The 13,865-nt window shown below is 34.5% G+C and overlaps 1 protein-coding gene across 9 annotated transcripts in view; it reads left to right on the forward strand.

Moving 5' to 3' along the window:
• LOC129754443 (uncharacterized) overlaps window positions 1-13,865 on the forward strand; it is a 145,616-nt gene that overhangs the window by 111,080 nt on the left and 20,671 nt on the right. The gene's annotated exons all lie outside the window — the stretch shown is intronic.

The raw sequence follows: 13,865 nt of genomic DNA on the forward strand, positions 1-13,865 counted from the left end.
TTACCGTTCTGGTATCTTGTAATTGATATTTAGCAAGATTAATTCCGGATATTTTTAATTCAATTTTTTGTGAACTGCGTTCGGTTCGGGTCACGTTTCCAGTCCATTTTAAGCAGAGAACTTGAGGATCACCTTGGATTCCAAGCTCATGAGCTAACGCCTCTTCCATGAGTGTAAGAGATGAGCCCTCATCCAAAAAGGCATAAGTATCTAGCTTTCGGTTTCCGCTTCCATACACCGTGATCGGCAAAATACGGAAAAGATGAGATGAGGTCGAACTCCGATGTGAGTGATTTTCAGCTGACGTAACGGTATGATGGTTTACAAAATTATTCGAAGCATCACTAGAAGGAGGAGGGGTTCGAGGGGAATGTAGAAGAGGATGATGTCGCTGCTGGCAACCGTTCACATCACATTGACCACGCACTCGACAGGAACGACGACCATGGGAAATTAAGACAGTTCCTGCAAAGTCCTTCTTTGAGTACCAGCTGCCAACGGTTGTTTATGTTGAACGATGCAAATTCCGCACAATCCTTGAGACGATGATCCCCATCACATGCAACGCATGTCAGAACTCGGCTAGTTGTTTGACCGACGTCCACGTGCGCATGAAGCAAACCGCGCTTCGGTTTGCTACGATCTTCCGATCTACCGGTTGGTCCCGTGTACAAGGTAACACGACTGGCGGAGGTAATCAATTTATTCATAAATTCTCCAAAATCATGCAAATCAACATCACTTTTCACTACACTATAATCCGCCCACTGCATCTTGTAATTATCAGGTAAACGTTGTACTAATTCAGAAAGTAGTGACGGATTTGACAGGTGATTCTCTTGATTCGCAGCTTTGAGGTGATCACAAAAACCCTGGACGATAATGCCGAATTCAATTAACGATTCAAGTTTCTCATTTTTAGGTGGGGGAATAGAACGAATTTTGGCTAGCATATCGTTAATTAATAACTCAGGCCTTCCATAAAAGCTTCGGAGTGTATCAATAATACTCGGAACGGAATTCGGCATCATAAGGCGACTCCGGACCGAGTCAAGAGCTGCGCCTTTTAAGCATCGCTGAAGGCGTAAAAGATTTTCGGCTTTATTGAAACCACAGGCCAATGTTGTGGTTGTGAAAATGCTTATAAACATAGGCCATTCTGCCGGGTTCCCAGTGAAGGTAGGGAGGTCACGATTCATGGTCTGGCGAGCAGCAAGTTGAGAGGGAGTGGGTTTATAGTCAGTCATAAATTGGGCTATATTTGATTCACTTGGCGACATGTGTCCAAATTGGCTTATCAGGGACTCATAATGGTCTATATTTGTTATGGGAGACATTGGTTGGCAATTCAAATCAGTAGATGGAACGGGCTTACCTTGTTGGTGTTGGTTGGAGGTATACTTGGTCGGAGGGGAAGGCTGTTCGGTTTCTCCGTCTTCGATGATGACGTTGGGGACAAAATAATTTTCCTGTTGATCTGCTCTGAACTCCGGGAGAGGAAAGGCAGATGGTAACCCAGCGTTCGGATGCTGTTTTAAACCGGCGCGTTTTTTCTGCAGCTGCTCGATGTGTTGCACGTCAGCATTCGATGTTGATATCAATTTCCTCGAATGTCCTCCCCTTCCGCTTTTGTTGGTTGGATTTAGTTTGGGCGTGGTTCCGGAATGCATTCCTGCTGCTCGGACGGGTGGAAGAGTGGCAAAAGAATTTGGTGGATGTTGTGGAATCGTAGGACTGATTTCGGATTCGAGCCCAATGACATCGCACACGTCGTTCTCGGGCTCTGAGATTTGGTCGAGCCAATCATTGGTTCGTTGAAGACTGCTTCTTTTAGTTACCCGACTTCGATGGCTGCCGTTTTCTTCCGGATCTTCGACAGCTGCTTGGAGAAGTTTGTACTTCTCATCAACCATCTGCTGTTCGGCATGGATTGCATCCAGTTTAACCTTTAGAGCTTTTTGCTCTAGAGCGCGCTTTTCAGCCAGCTTCTCTAGTTTTAGTTGAATGCGTTTGTGTGAACTGGTTGTGGTGGTGCTACTCGCGATACTAGGAGCTGGAACACACTTACGGCAAGTCCACGGCTTGCTTTTGATGGACCCCGTGACACCAGCGCAAGATTGATGCCACCAATCGTCGCATTGGTCACACTGGACAAGGTTCCCAGCGCCGTCCGGCTTATCGCAAGCTACACAGCTAGATGTTCCTTCGGTATCTGTCGCAGGCGAAGGCGCGTTTTTGTCAACAGCTGCCATTCTCGCGGTGTCGAAAGTAAATTTCTTGAAGAATGTTCCGGTATTGAAAAAAAAGGTTCACCAATCTAGATAGCTTGTCAACGACAGCTTCAAGCTGCAATTTATTTTAAGGTTATTTTAAGTAAAGTAGGTTTAAGCAGAAAGTACTATTTAACACTTACAAATTTAGTGCGCTTATATCGCTTGTTCTTTTCAACTACCGAAACGGGTTTTCTCCTAACGGTTTTATCCGAACTTTCCAGTGGCTATAGATTAGAATTACGAATAAATCTCTACGTTTACATGTGGTAAGTATGAGTCAAACCTGGTATACTGCTCGCGGAATATTTGCTGGTTCAGTCCCGGATAAATAAGCTACGAGTAGCTATCTTAGCACAACAACTTGGAGGTAAGTATAACTAGGAGTAAGTATAACTTGAAGGTAAGTATAACTTGAAGGTAAGTATAACTTTGTGGAAGGATAATAATAATTTTAGGCTTTCTAATTTCAGGAACTCTAGCTTCTAATCTAGTTTACAACCGGATGTGAAATGTCTTGAAGAGACGTCAAAATCTCATATGTCGCGACGCTGAAGAATCCGCAACACCGATGAAGCGTCGCCGCCAAACTCCAGTGCAACCAGTTTCCAACACTCATATTCAATAAATGTAACATACATATTATAAACAAAAACAATGTATTAATGCTTCAGCATTTAGTGTCTTAGTAATATTGTATTATAGATCTCTCCTATTTTTTTAAGGGTGGTTCCTTCAACTTTCAAACTATAAAGTTATGATTAGACTCAAAACAATCTAGAAGCTCAGGTGCGATGAAAAGTAGTTCGCTTTAAATTATGTTGAAGCTTAATTCAAAAGAAAGTACCTATATTTAAATTATAATGATTTTAACGCACCTAATCCATGAAAAGGCGAAAACTACAAGTATTCATTTACATATATACACTTATAATGGTTTTTCGGGTTTTTTTTATCATCGATTTTAATAAGGCGTGAGGCTTAGGAATGCACAAAACCAATAGTTATGGAAACCTTAAAGTTTTGGAACCGCACATTATTGGCATTGTTGTAGAATTCAGAAAATGAAAAAAAGGTAGTTTCATTTGAGTGTTGAGGTTGCTAATCGGAATTGCGCATGGCACCTTTAAAAAAACAAACGAATTTTAAATCAAATGGGCGATAGAAGCGAAAAGTTATTTTTCTCTCCTTAAGAATTACCCGTAAGCGATGGAAGTGCTGCAGAATGCGGTCTCTTCGTGCAATAGGGATGCAGCTACAATTTCACCCAATATATCAAAAATCACAGGACTAAATTGTACAAACTTAGCATCATTGAGTTATCCAAAATTTTGTGTTTAGTTTTACCGATTAAAGTTTCTTTGTTAAATTTATAACATTTGAATTATGCTTGATATATCTCGTATTTGATCCGCAATGTATTAAGGAGAGAAAGAATAACTTTTTGATTTAATCGCTTCGTGAATGTTGCTGTTAAAACATTACCAAGAAAACTTTCGATACACATTCAGTATGGATGTCTCTATTAATAATAACGATTTGATGTGACTGTTATAACTGTTATTTACTGGATTTCAAAAAAAAAATTAAAGTTTTATTGAATTAAAAAGTTTTAAACTTAGCGTACACTTCTTTACAGAACATCCTTTTCTTCTAACAGATTAAATTTTGAATTTCCTTTGTTTTGAATCGCACTTACAGAAAAACAAATCAAAAAATCATATCTTAAAATTTGTGATTCAAGATTTTTTATATTCTCCACATTTTATTTCATTTGAATACAATGAAGTGCTTCAAAAATATTTACCAATCTTAATACTTCTTTCCATCCTAGGCGCCCATATAACTGATGCCCGTAACATACCATGGTGCTCTCAGACCCATCATTTGCGGTGCCATTTAATCTCAAAGTAGGTTTCGGGCTAGACCCATCCAAGCTCCTTCCTGCTAAGATGCTAAGAATGCGAAGTGTGCCCGGCCCGGCGGAATGTAGTTTAATGATAGTTAGTTGAACCTGTTCGCGGTTTACTCTCAGGCGAGTCAAACCAACAACTACATATTGAGGCCATTCCGATGTGAATATTCATTCGCATGTCCTACAGCATGGCACGAATCTTCAAACCAGTATTGCTGAGTTTTTTACGCCCTCTGCAATTGTTTTTAATGTTAATGTTTCAGCCAATAATGATGCTTGAAAAAATGTCAGTCATAATTTTATTTTAGTAAGGAATAGAATACAAAGCGTTTCAAATTATTTAAAAAAAAACATTATCGTAATCCATGTTTTAGTTAGAAGTCTCTGGTCCTTTCAAATGCTAAAATGACAAAAACCAAAGTTTCCCATCAAAAGTGCCTCAATGCCAAGTACAGGGCTTGACATTTATGTGCGGAAATAATACTAATGATGGGATTCGTTCAGCGTACTCGCTGAGAGCTACCGTGAAGAATTACGCGCTTCGAGAGGAGGCAAGCGATCACCTTCAAGGTTCTCATCAGGTCGTATTTATAATGTTTTCTGTTACAGCTGGCTGAGCTTCTAATAGCCGACAATTTGGAAGCAACTACTCCTGTTATGGATGAGTGAAGATGGTTTTTTGCTTCGAAATATAAAACCGGAAACGACGTGATAAGTTTTTCGACAACATGTTACACCAACATCGAGTCCCTTATTGATATGTGCATTTTTAAATTCAATTTTTCAATCGATGAAGTTATTAAGTTATGAATGACAAAATTGAAACGCAACGAATCGAAACACCTTCGGGGAAACTTTGCAGGAACATAAACAGAGATGAGTAACGAGCGTAATAAATATCTCCAACCAAAGTGATATCATCCTTTGTATCAGCTCGATTCTCAGCGGAATAAAAATGGAAATGAGTTGATGGCGATGACGGTTCAGAAAACAAAATGTCAACGTTGAATTAAATTTTGTTTCTATTATACCTGAAGTTCTGATATGATTTGAATTCAAATTTTTGTTTAAATAATAAGAATCTCCTACTGACTTCCTTTTTAAGAGCTTAAAAGTTGAACTCATATTCAAGCTTTAAGCAAAATTTTTAAAGAATAATATGTTAATTAGTTCTCATAAGATCGTAAAACTTTTCGACATTGTAAAACCAACAGCTTAATTGAGTTCTGAAACAAAAAATGCAAATTAAAATTCCACACTCCAGTCGTTTCACACCTGAGCAGAAGAAACAGAAACTCAATGCTTAGCTTCATATTTGCCATGGAGGGTCATCAGCAGCGATCAGTTCTGACGTGTTTATTGGCATTGGCATGCTTTCAGAGCTACTTAGAGCTGGACGTCTCGAGTGAGCTGCCGCTACTGTTCATTTGTAAGGTTAAAATGAGAAACTCTATTTTTTTTTTTTGAGTTAAACACGTGTGTTTTACACCTTCAGGTGGTGTCTGATAGGGATCATTTCACGAATGAGGAAACTATGAAGTTACGCATTCAAATGCTTTAGATAATTGTGGTAGAACTATTGGTGCAATTTAAACATTTGAGCAATGTTTTGGTACATTGCTGATATTTTTTAAAAGAACCACACAAAGAATGATGGCTTATTTTTTAATTTTTATCTCTTAGTTTTTACTTTTTACAATAACAAAGTATCTACTTAGTTCCAACCACTACCTACAATATTGAAACTTGTGAACTTTGGCGGTCAACAATTATTTGGATACACACAGAAATCGTTTTTTGTTATTAAACCTCATCTCGTTCAATTCTGAAATATATACAGATTTTTTGTTATCTCGAATTTATAATATTGCACATTGAATTGAAACTCTTAGGTCAAAACAAATGACAGATTCTTTTTAGGATTTTTAACACTATACATAACACTTTCTATACCTATTTATACCTCCGGGGGTCAAATGCAGCACCTTTTCTGCTTAAACTCTCTTGTTTCCCAAAAAATTTTTATAAAATGTATAGTTTTAGAAAGCTTGTATCGTGACTCAAATATGATTTTCAGACAATATTCAGCTACAAAAATGTAAATAAACTTACTCAGTTATTCAGTGTCAGTCAGTTATTAGGTGTTCGAAAAAAAAACTCGCCTAAATAGTGCCTAAGAAAGCTGAAACTCGATTCTATATGTTGCACATATGGAAATATTTTTTATACTTTCTTAAGATCATGGTCACAAAAATGTAAAAAAGTGGTTTAAAACCGTGCTACAAAATCATCCGCCAAGGCTATTCCATTCACAATAGAAAATATGACTTAATTTGTGACATTTTGGCATCTTATAAATCGCAAAACACAGAATTTTTGACAACAATTCAAAGGTTCATCAATCTGCATTTTCTGAGACTATTCTTACACCTTTATTCGGCTTTGCACTGGATTTTGAGTATGTTAACGCAAGATTTAGGCAATAAAACAAGAAAGGTAATTTCATACCGGTTATAGTGATATAATTACATGGGCGGTGCAATGCTTGACAAAAATATGTAAAAAAAGTTATTAATATAAATGGAGCTAATTATTCTTTATCTTTTCCAAGAAATATTAAGGCATATTCCATCCTGACGTAAATTCACATTTCCGGACTTTTCTGAGCTGTTATCATTCTAGAAATCCACCAACTTATTCCATTATAAAAAAATAGTTAAAAACGGACACAAAATAAATTTACTATGAAATGAGTATGATTTTTTCACTAAAAACTTTAAAGTGTTTGAGTTGTGATCGATTACTTTTGTGACTCGAATTCACGTTAAAATTGATGATTTTGGATTTCAGTACATATCATCTAAATTTCGTGTTCCATCTGAAAAAATAGAATATTCAGCTCTTAGAGCAAGTTGTAAACGAATTTAATACCCACAAATTGATAAACGTAGCTTTCGATTGAACAAAAACACACAAAGTGATGCTTCTTTTAAAGTTGTGACGTGAATTCTTTCAAAATTCACATACCTTCTTGAGAAATTTTTACAAATTATAAAATTTTTTGACGTGCATTGACTTATTCGCACTGTTGTAACTCAGCTGGATTTCAACTGATTTCTATAAAATTTAGTGTTTCAGAATTGTCTCGTCATTTTCAATTATGATCTCTTTTGTTTTTTGTTAGAAAAAATTTAAATTTCCCCGTGAAGTTTAAAAGGTTTTTTTTTTGTGACGTGAATTCACTCATTTGCGACTGTTGTGATCGCTTTTTAAAACAACTCCCTTGAACATTAAAAATGCAATGTTTTTTTATGCAAATTAACGGGATTTGTTGGCTTCAAAACATATTATGCAAATAGTGTAAAAATTAATTCATATATTTTTAGTCCATTATTTTTCAAAAAATGATCAAATAAACTCATTATCCATAAAAAAAAATTGATACCGTAAAACGGGGTAACATTGATCACCGGGGTAGCTTTGATCAACATGAAATTTTTACACATAGAGTATGGTGGGGTAAAAGTACGACCTTGGGGCTATTTTATTTTTAGAGAAATTAGCAGTTGTTTTTCCAAAAAACCAAGAAAGTGAAACGAAAAAAGTGACATCGAAATTTAAAAAATCATTTAAAACATGCTGTTTTCGTCCAATAGTTGCACAGGCAAATCTGATGTCGTTCCTAATGTTGTCCGATTTTTTCAAATGGTTGCACATCTTAAAAGGCTTTCAAAGGCTCAGCCACCATGTATCAGGTATCAGGTACCATGTACCATGTAGTCTAAGTAGCTGATATTTGAAATGAAAGCTTTTTATGAGAACTTCTAGTTCAAATGCAATCCGATTTGGAGATGGCCCCTTTTGAAGAAGTTCGTCCATAAGAACCGTCCGATGCCCATTGGGGAAATTTGGACCCATAATCCAAAAAAAATCGAAGCCACGAGTTTTTGAGCATGGAAAAGTACCTTTCTTATGTGAAATTTTCTCAAAAATTCAAATCTGCCGTCAGACTAGACCGTAGTTATCTGAGTAGAGTGTTTTTTTGACCTTGTTTACCCTCTAATTAGCTATTTATTTATATCTTCTTGCAACATGAAATTTAAATCCTTTCCATAAAACGAACTAAAAGGATTTCGAACGTGTTATATATTTTAAAAGGACAATTTGTTGATGAAAGGATAAAAGGACAAGATCTGTTTTGCCCCCCTTTATCCCTGAAGAAAATGTAATTTTTTTTTAAATTGTTTGTTATCTCACTAAGAAGTTTATTTATTTCAACATACTGAATATCAATTTAAAGCTTAGAAATGCTCTCAGCAACGCCCAAAGCTTCAAACCATTCGACTGATTTATGACCAAGATATGCAGTTTTGAATAAGAAAAAATTTATTGATTAAAATATTTACAACGCAAAAATGGGATAATTTGTAATGAATGTAACTCCTGTAGCATTTCATCAATCTTCATAAAACACTAGCTGACCCGGTAAACTTCTTTTTACCTTTCAATAAACTAACGTAATATTTTAATGTTTTATTTTCATTTAAACGTCCTTAACTTCATCGGGCTCGCGAATCGATTTTTATGAAAATCGTTACAAAATTTTATGTCTTCTGTCCCACTTAAAATTGATTTTGTTTGGTCCCCTGCCATAAAAATATACACATTCTTGAAACTATTATACAAACCATCTTTGACCCGGAAAACCCTCAGATACCAAAATTCACTTCATTCAGCCCGATCGTTAATACGTGATGGTATTACAAAGAAAACGCCTTCATTTTTATATATAAGATGTACATCACATTGAAATGTTTCCCAATAACATTTCAGCTGAAAAAACAGTTTTGATAAAATTCAGTTTCTCGAAGTTATGACTGTGTTTTTGAGTAGTGAGTCTTACCCGACGACAGATTTGAACTTCAGAGAAAATATTCCATGAGATAAAAAGGCATTTCAGATCGTCCAATCTGTAGATGCAGCAGGCAATCCCAAATTGTGAGAAAAATTGGTTATGCAGAACAATCTTAAAATTATTTGCATGAAATTTTGAGTAATCGGTCAGGACGAAGAGCTTCAAAATAAATCTGATATAAAAGTAGTCCCTCAAAACCAAGGCAGTTTAATTGCCTTAAGGTTACTTTTAAATTTTTCATACAGTTTAATAAACTCTATACTTCCAATTGAAGATTTGACGATAAGAAAAATATAGTTTTTGAACTATGAAGAAATATTCGTCATAATTAATTTTAAAATAAAAGAATTTGTAAAATATCACTGATTTTTTTAAAATCGTATTTAAAGTGTCTTTAAATCAAGTTAAGTTATTGTAAAACAACATAACGTGAAAATAATATGAAATTTCTAAGTGAAAAACGGTTGAGCAGAGCACGGAAATCACTTAAATCACTTCTTAAGCGTAGTTTTCAGCTTATTTAGCAGAAAAAGAAAACATGTCATATTAAGCGGCCGTTCAAATATTACGTAACACAATCCTTGATCATTTTCGATCCCTTTCCTACCTACGTAACGAATCCGTTTGAGATTTTATAACCAAAATCAACCAATAGTAACAAGCTATTCACCTTACCTCCAAAAAACCCGTACCCCCCCCCCCCCCCCTTGAAGTGTTACATTTTAAATGGATTTAAATCGAATTTTATCAGTATCATGTAATAAGTCAATTATTGCAAGCGTTGGTATTAGTTATGCAGCCAGCTAAAGAATGATGTGATGTTCAATAATTGGACAAGAGAAGATTAAGCGAACCAATTGTTGCACAATCCGATATTTTCTTTATTTTTATAGGGATCGGGATTTTTTAAATCACGGCTTTAAAATAGTCCAACCATACGATTCATAAAGAAAACCCATGCGAAAAAAGTTTTGTTCTGACAAAAAACCTTATTTGCCATTGAAGGAATTTAAAGGTTTCGGTTAACAATTTGCACAAAAACCGCGCGAAAAAAACAAGAAAAAGTCGTTATGTGCCTAATTTTCAGCAGAAAATATCGTAAAAAGCCTAAGTTTATCAGTAAACATTCCAATTAAAATGATTCAGTATTATTTTTGGGTAAATTTTGAAAGCCGGCTGAAATATTAACAATTTAAGTCATCCTGTGCAACGATGGGGTAGAGGACAACGATTGGCAAATCATCCTACAATCTTTACTTACAGCAGCAGTTTCTGTATTCACTTCTTATACAAATTCTATACATAGGCGAACAGCGTGCGCAAATTTGGAGTTCTCCACTAATTGTCCATATTCAACAGGTTAACGAAATACAGTTCTCATCGTATTTGAGGAATTTTTTGTGCGAGCAAGTCTTTGTAGAAACGAAAATATGCGCTGATGTCCCCAATGCATTTTAAAACGAAGTTAAAACTTTCCAGTCAGATTTATTTCAGTAGCCCCTTTATATCATTCGTACTTTTGCCCCATTTGCAGTTCGTACTTTTCCCCCTTCAAGGTTTCTTGTGATTCACAGTTTATTGTGCAAAATAGAGACATATTGATGAAATTCTTTCTTCGGCATTTGATAGTGGTTGAAAACAACTAAACAGACACATTAAAACTTTCATTGAAAGCCAGAATTTTGATTGCTCAAACATAGTTGCAGTTATTTTAAATATTACATCATTTATACAAAAAAACTACTTTACCTCATTTTTCGGAGTATTTTTAACTTCTACGAAAACAAATTATGTCTGGATGTAGGCAGTCCAAATCTCTATCAATCCACGCCAGAGTTTTGAATTTTACTGTTCTCGGTTTGCGATAATCTCAAAACGTACTTTTACCCGACTCGTACTTTTACCCCACCTTTGACCACCTTTATCCGAACTCTAATCAATAACTAAATCTAAAGTTAAAATATCTCAAAACTTTTTTCTACGTTTTAAAACCTAAAACCTTCACTTCATGGTTTTTTATTTTTCCTTCAAAATCATTTTTAACAACAACTCATCATTTAGAGTACATAAAAAAAATTAAAATAAAATACGATTTTTCACTTTTTTCATACATTAATTGTTGCAAATTTGTTACTTTGTGAATCGAAGGGTTAAGTTGAGTTTCAATTTGAGAAAAACTTGGTTTGTTTTTGAAAATTTCAGCTGCAAGTAAAATGTAATTTTATATGCTTGAAATATATATTTTTGGAAGGCTCCCAAACAAGCACCCTTCCTTATAAAATTAAAGTTTTTTGAAGCAAACAGCTTGATTTATGAGAGAGTTCATTTTTTTTTTCAAAGTAAATGTATAGTTTTTGTTGTAGTTTGAGGTGAATTTTTGATATTTAAAAAATAAGGAAATTTTTCAAGAGTTAGCCAATCTAGGACAAAAGGCTAGAAACTTTATCAAATCTTGAAGTTTAAAGAAAAAGTAAGTGGGGAATAGTGCAAGGGCCTAGGGAATTGAATGAAGGCAAAATTTCATTTGTTATTGTAGTTAAAATTTTATGGTTAGGTTTATGTTTTCGACCGTAGATGCTGTATAGAATTTTAAATTTGGACCAACAAAACTGGTCGAAACGTCGGGTATTTCAAAAACAATAGTTGTTTGATCTACATCCAAGACCGAAAAAAGCCAGATTTAAAATTCTACTAAAATTTTATTAGCAATGTTAAACATATAGCCCCTAAATTTATGTAACATTATTGTCCATCTTTCGATTTTAATTGTTGTTCGGCCTTAACACATGAAGGACCACGATGTTGTTTTTTTTTGGATTTCAAAGAAATCTTAAGCAAGAAACACAGAAATTCAGAAGGTGTTTTGTATCCTTTACGATCAAGGAAACTCATTAAAACCGTTCAAATGGAGACTGCTCAATATTTAAAGTAGTCTAAAAATTTTCTGCAACCATGTTTTACGTTCATAGAAGTCCAGTAATGGTTTGAAAACATGAAACATGCCACTTCGCCTTAACAGAAAAAAATAATCGATAAAAATCGAAAAAAGTGATGAATCTTACCCTGGATTATGATATTCAAAACTATGCAAAACATGTTAAAACTTATTTTCTCTTTTTCCGATGGTTTTTTTTGTGATTTTTATCATCAAACTCATTTATTGTTTTGAGATTTTTTGATTCTAGAACGGACAAAAATCAGTTGTGAGCTGTGTGAGCGCGTGGAATGTGTGAAGGAATTTAGAATCATCAGATTCCTTTTTTTTTCAAAATTAAACTTGAATCAAGTAGAACTGTATATTTTTGACTTTGTATGAATTGTTCCAATCACAATTTGAATTAAGTTTCGGCATTTCCAATCTTGCAATTTGTTGGGCTCGAACAAATTCATACCTTTTTTCAAAGATGTAAACCTTTTTCCCAATCCAAAAGGTCCGGAAAACAACTACTTTTGAAAGTTCGTCAAAAATTCTGTGTTTCGTATTTTGAAAATAAAAAAATGCAAAAAATGTGCCAAACAACGTCAACATTTCAATCCTTTTTTCAAAATTTATCTGGTGTATCTTAAACAATTTTGACGATTCATTGAATAAAAAGTAAGGTTTTTATACCACTTTTTACACATTTTGTGGACATGGTCTCAAAAAATTTCAAAAACTATATCCTTATGTGCAACGTATAGCTTCTAACTTCAGCTTTCTTGGACACTAAGTGATTTTTTCAAGCATTCCTTATCTGATCTACAGTTTTTTTTCCGAAGCATGTTTTCGGATTTGTTTTTAGACTTTGAAAACGGAAAACTGGAGTGTTAAAGCTGGTTATTGTCTGGTAAGCATTTTGAGTTGCAATACGAGGTTCCTAAAGCTATAAATTAAAGAAGCGATTGAGAAACAATCTCTGTTGGTTTTAATCGGGAGTGCCAAATTGACACTTCAGGGACTGTAACGAGTAAATTTCAGGGACGGATAAGGGTGAAGCAAATAATATGGTCGTACTATTTTGGTTTTGAAGTATAACAGTCGCTAGTCATTCAGACACTTTAAATCGGATATCCTAAGCACTCGGACGCTAGTTGCTATTCTTAAAATGGACGATTCCCTGGAAAACTTTTAATCGTGCGGATCTTTTCAATGTGAAAAATAGTATAAAGTTAAATAATTAATAATTTTTAATGATTCCATCAGGAAAGGTTAGATTGACATAGAAGTTGAAGAAAATGACAAAAAAAAATTTTTTTTATTTGTAAAATGTCGAGAACATTACTGACAAAAAAAAACAAAGGAATAAGTGTATTGAACTCAAGGAATGGAGAAGTTAAAAAATAACAAACTCAAACGCATAGGGAAACTGTAGAAAACAAAGAATATAAAGGTACCATTGATACAGCAGATAAACATAATAGGAAAAATACATCTAAAGAATGAAAAGAATGAAGAGAATGAAAGAATTAAGAGAATGAAGATAATCACGAAAATGGAAAGGAAGAAGAAGATGTAGAGAATTAAGATATTCTACATAATGAAGAGAATGAAGAGAGTGAAGAGAATGGAGAGAATGAAGAGAATGAAGAGAGTGAAGAGAATGGAGAGAATGAAGAGAATGAAGAGAATGAAGAGAATGAAGAGAATGAAGAGAATGAAGAGAATGAAGAGAATGAAGAGAATGAAGAGAAAAATATTTGTAGGCAAATATTTATTTCATAATTTTTAACCAACTTTTGTTTAATTTCAAATTAAAAAAATCAATCCAGCACGTTTGCTACATTT

This window comes from Uranotaenia lowii, chromosome 3 (genome assembly GCF_029784155.1).
Source record: "Uranotaenia lowii strain MFRU-FL chromosome 3, ASM2978415v1, whole genome shotgun sequence".
Classification (NCBI taxonomy): domain Eukaryota; kingdom Metazoa; phylum Arthropoda; class Insecta; order Diptera; family Culicidae; genus Uranotaenia; species Uranotaenia lowii.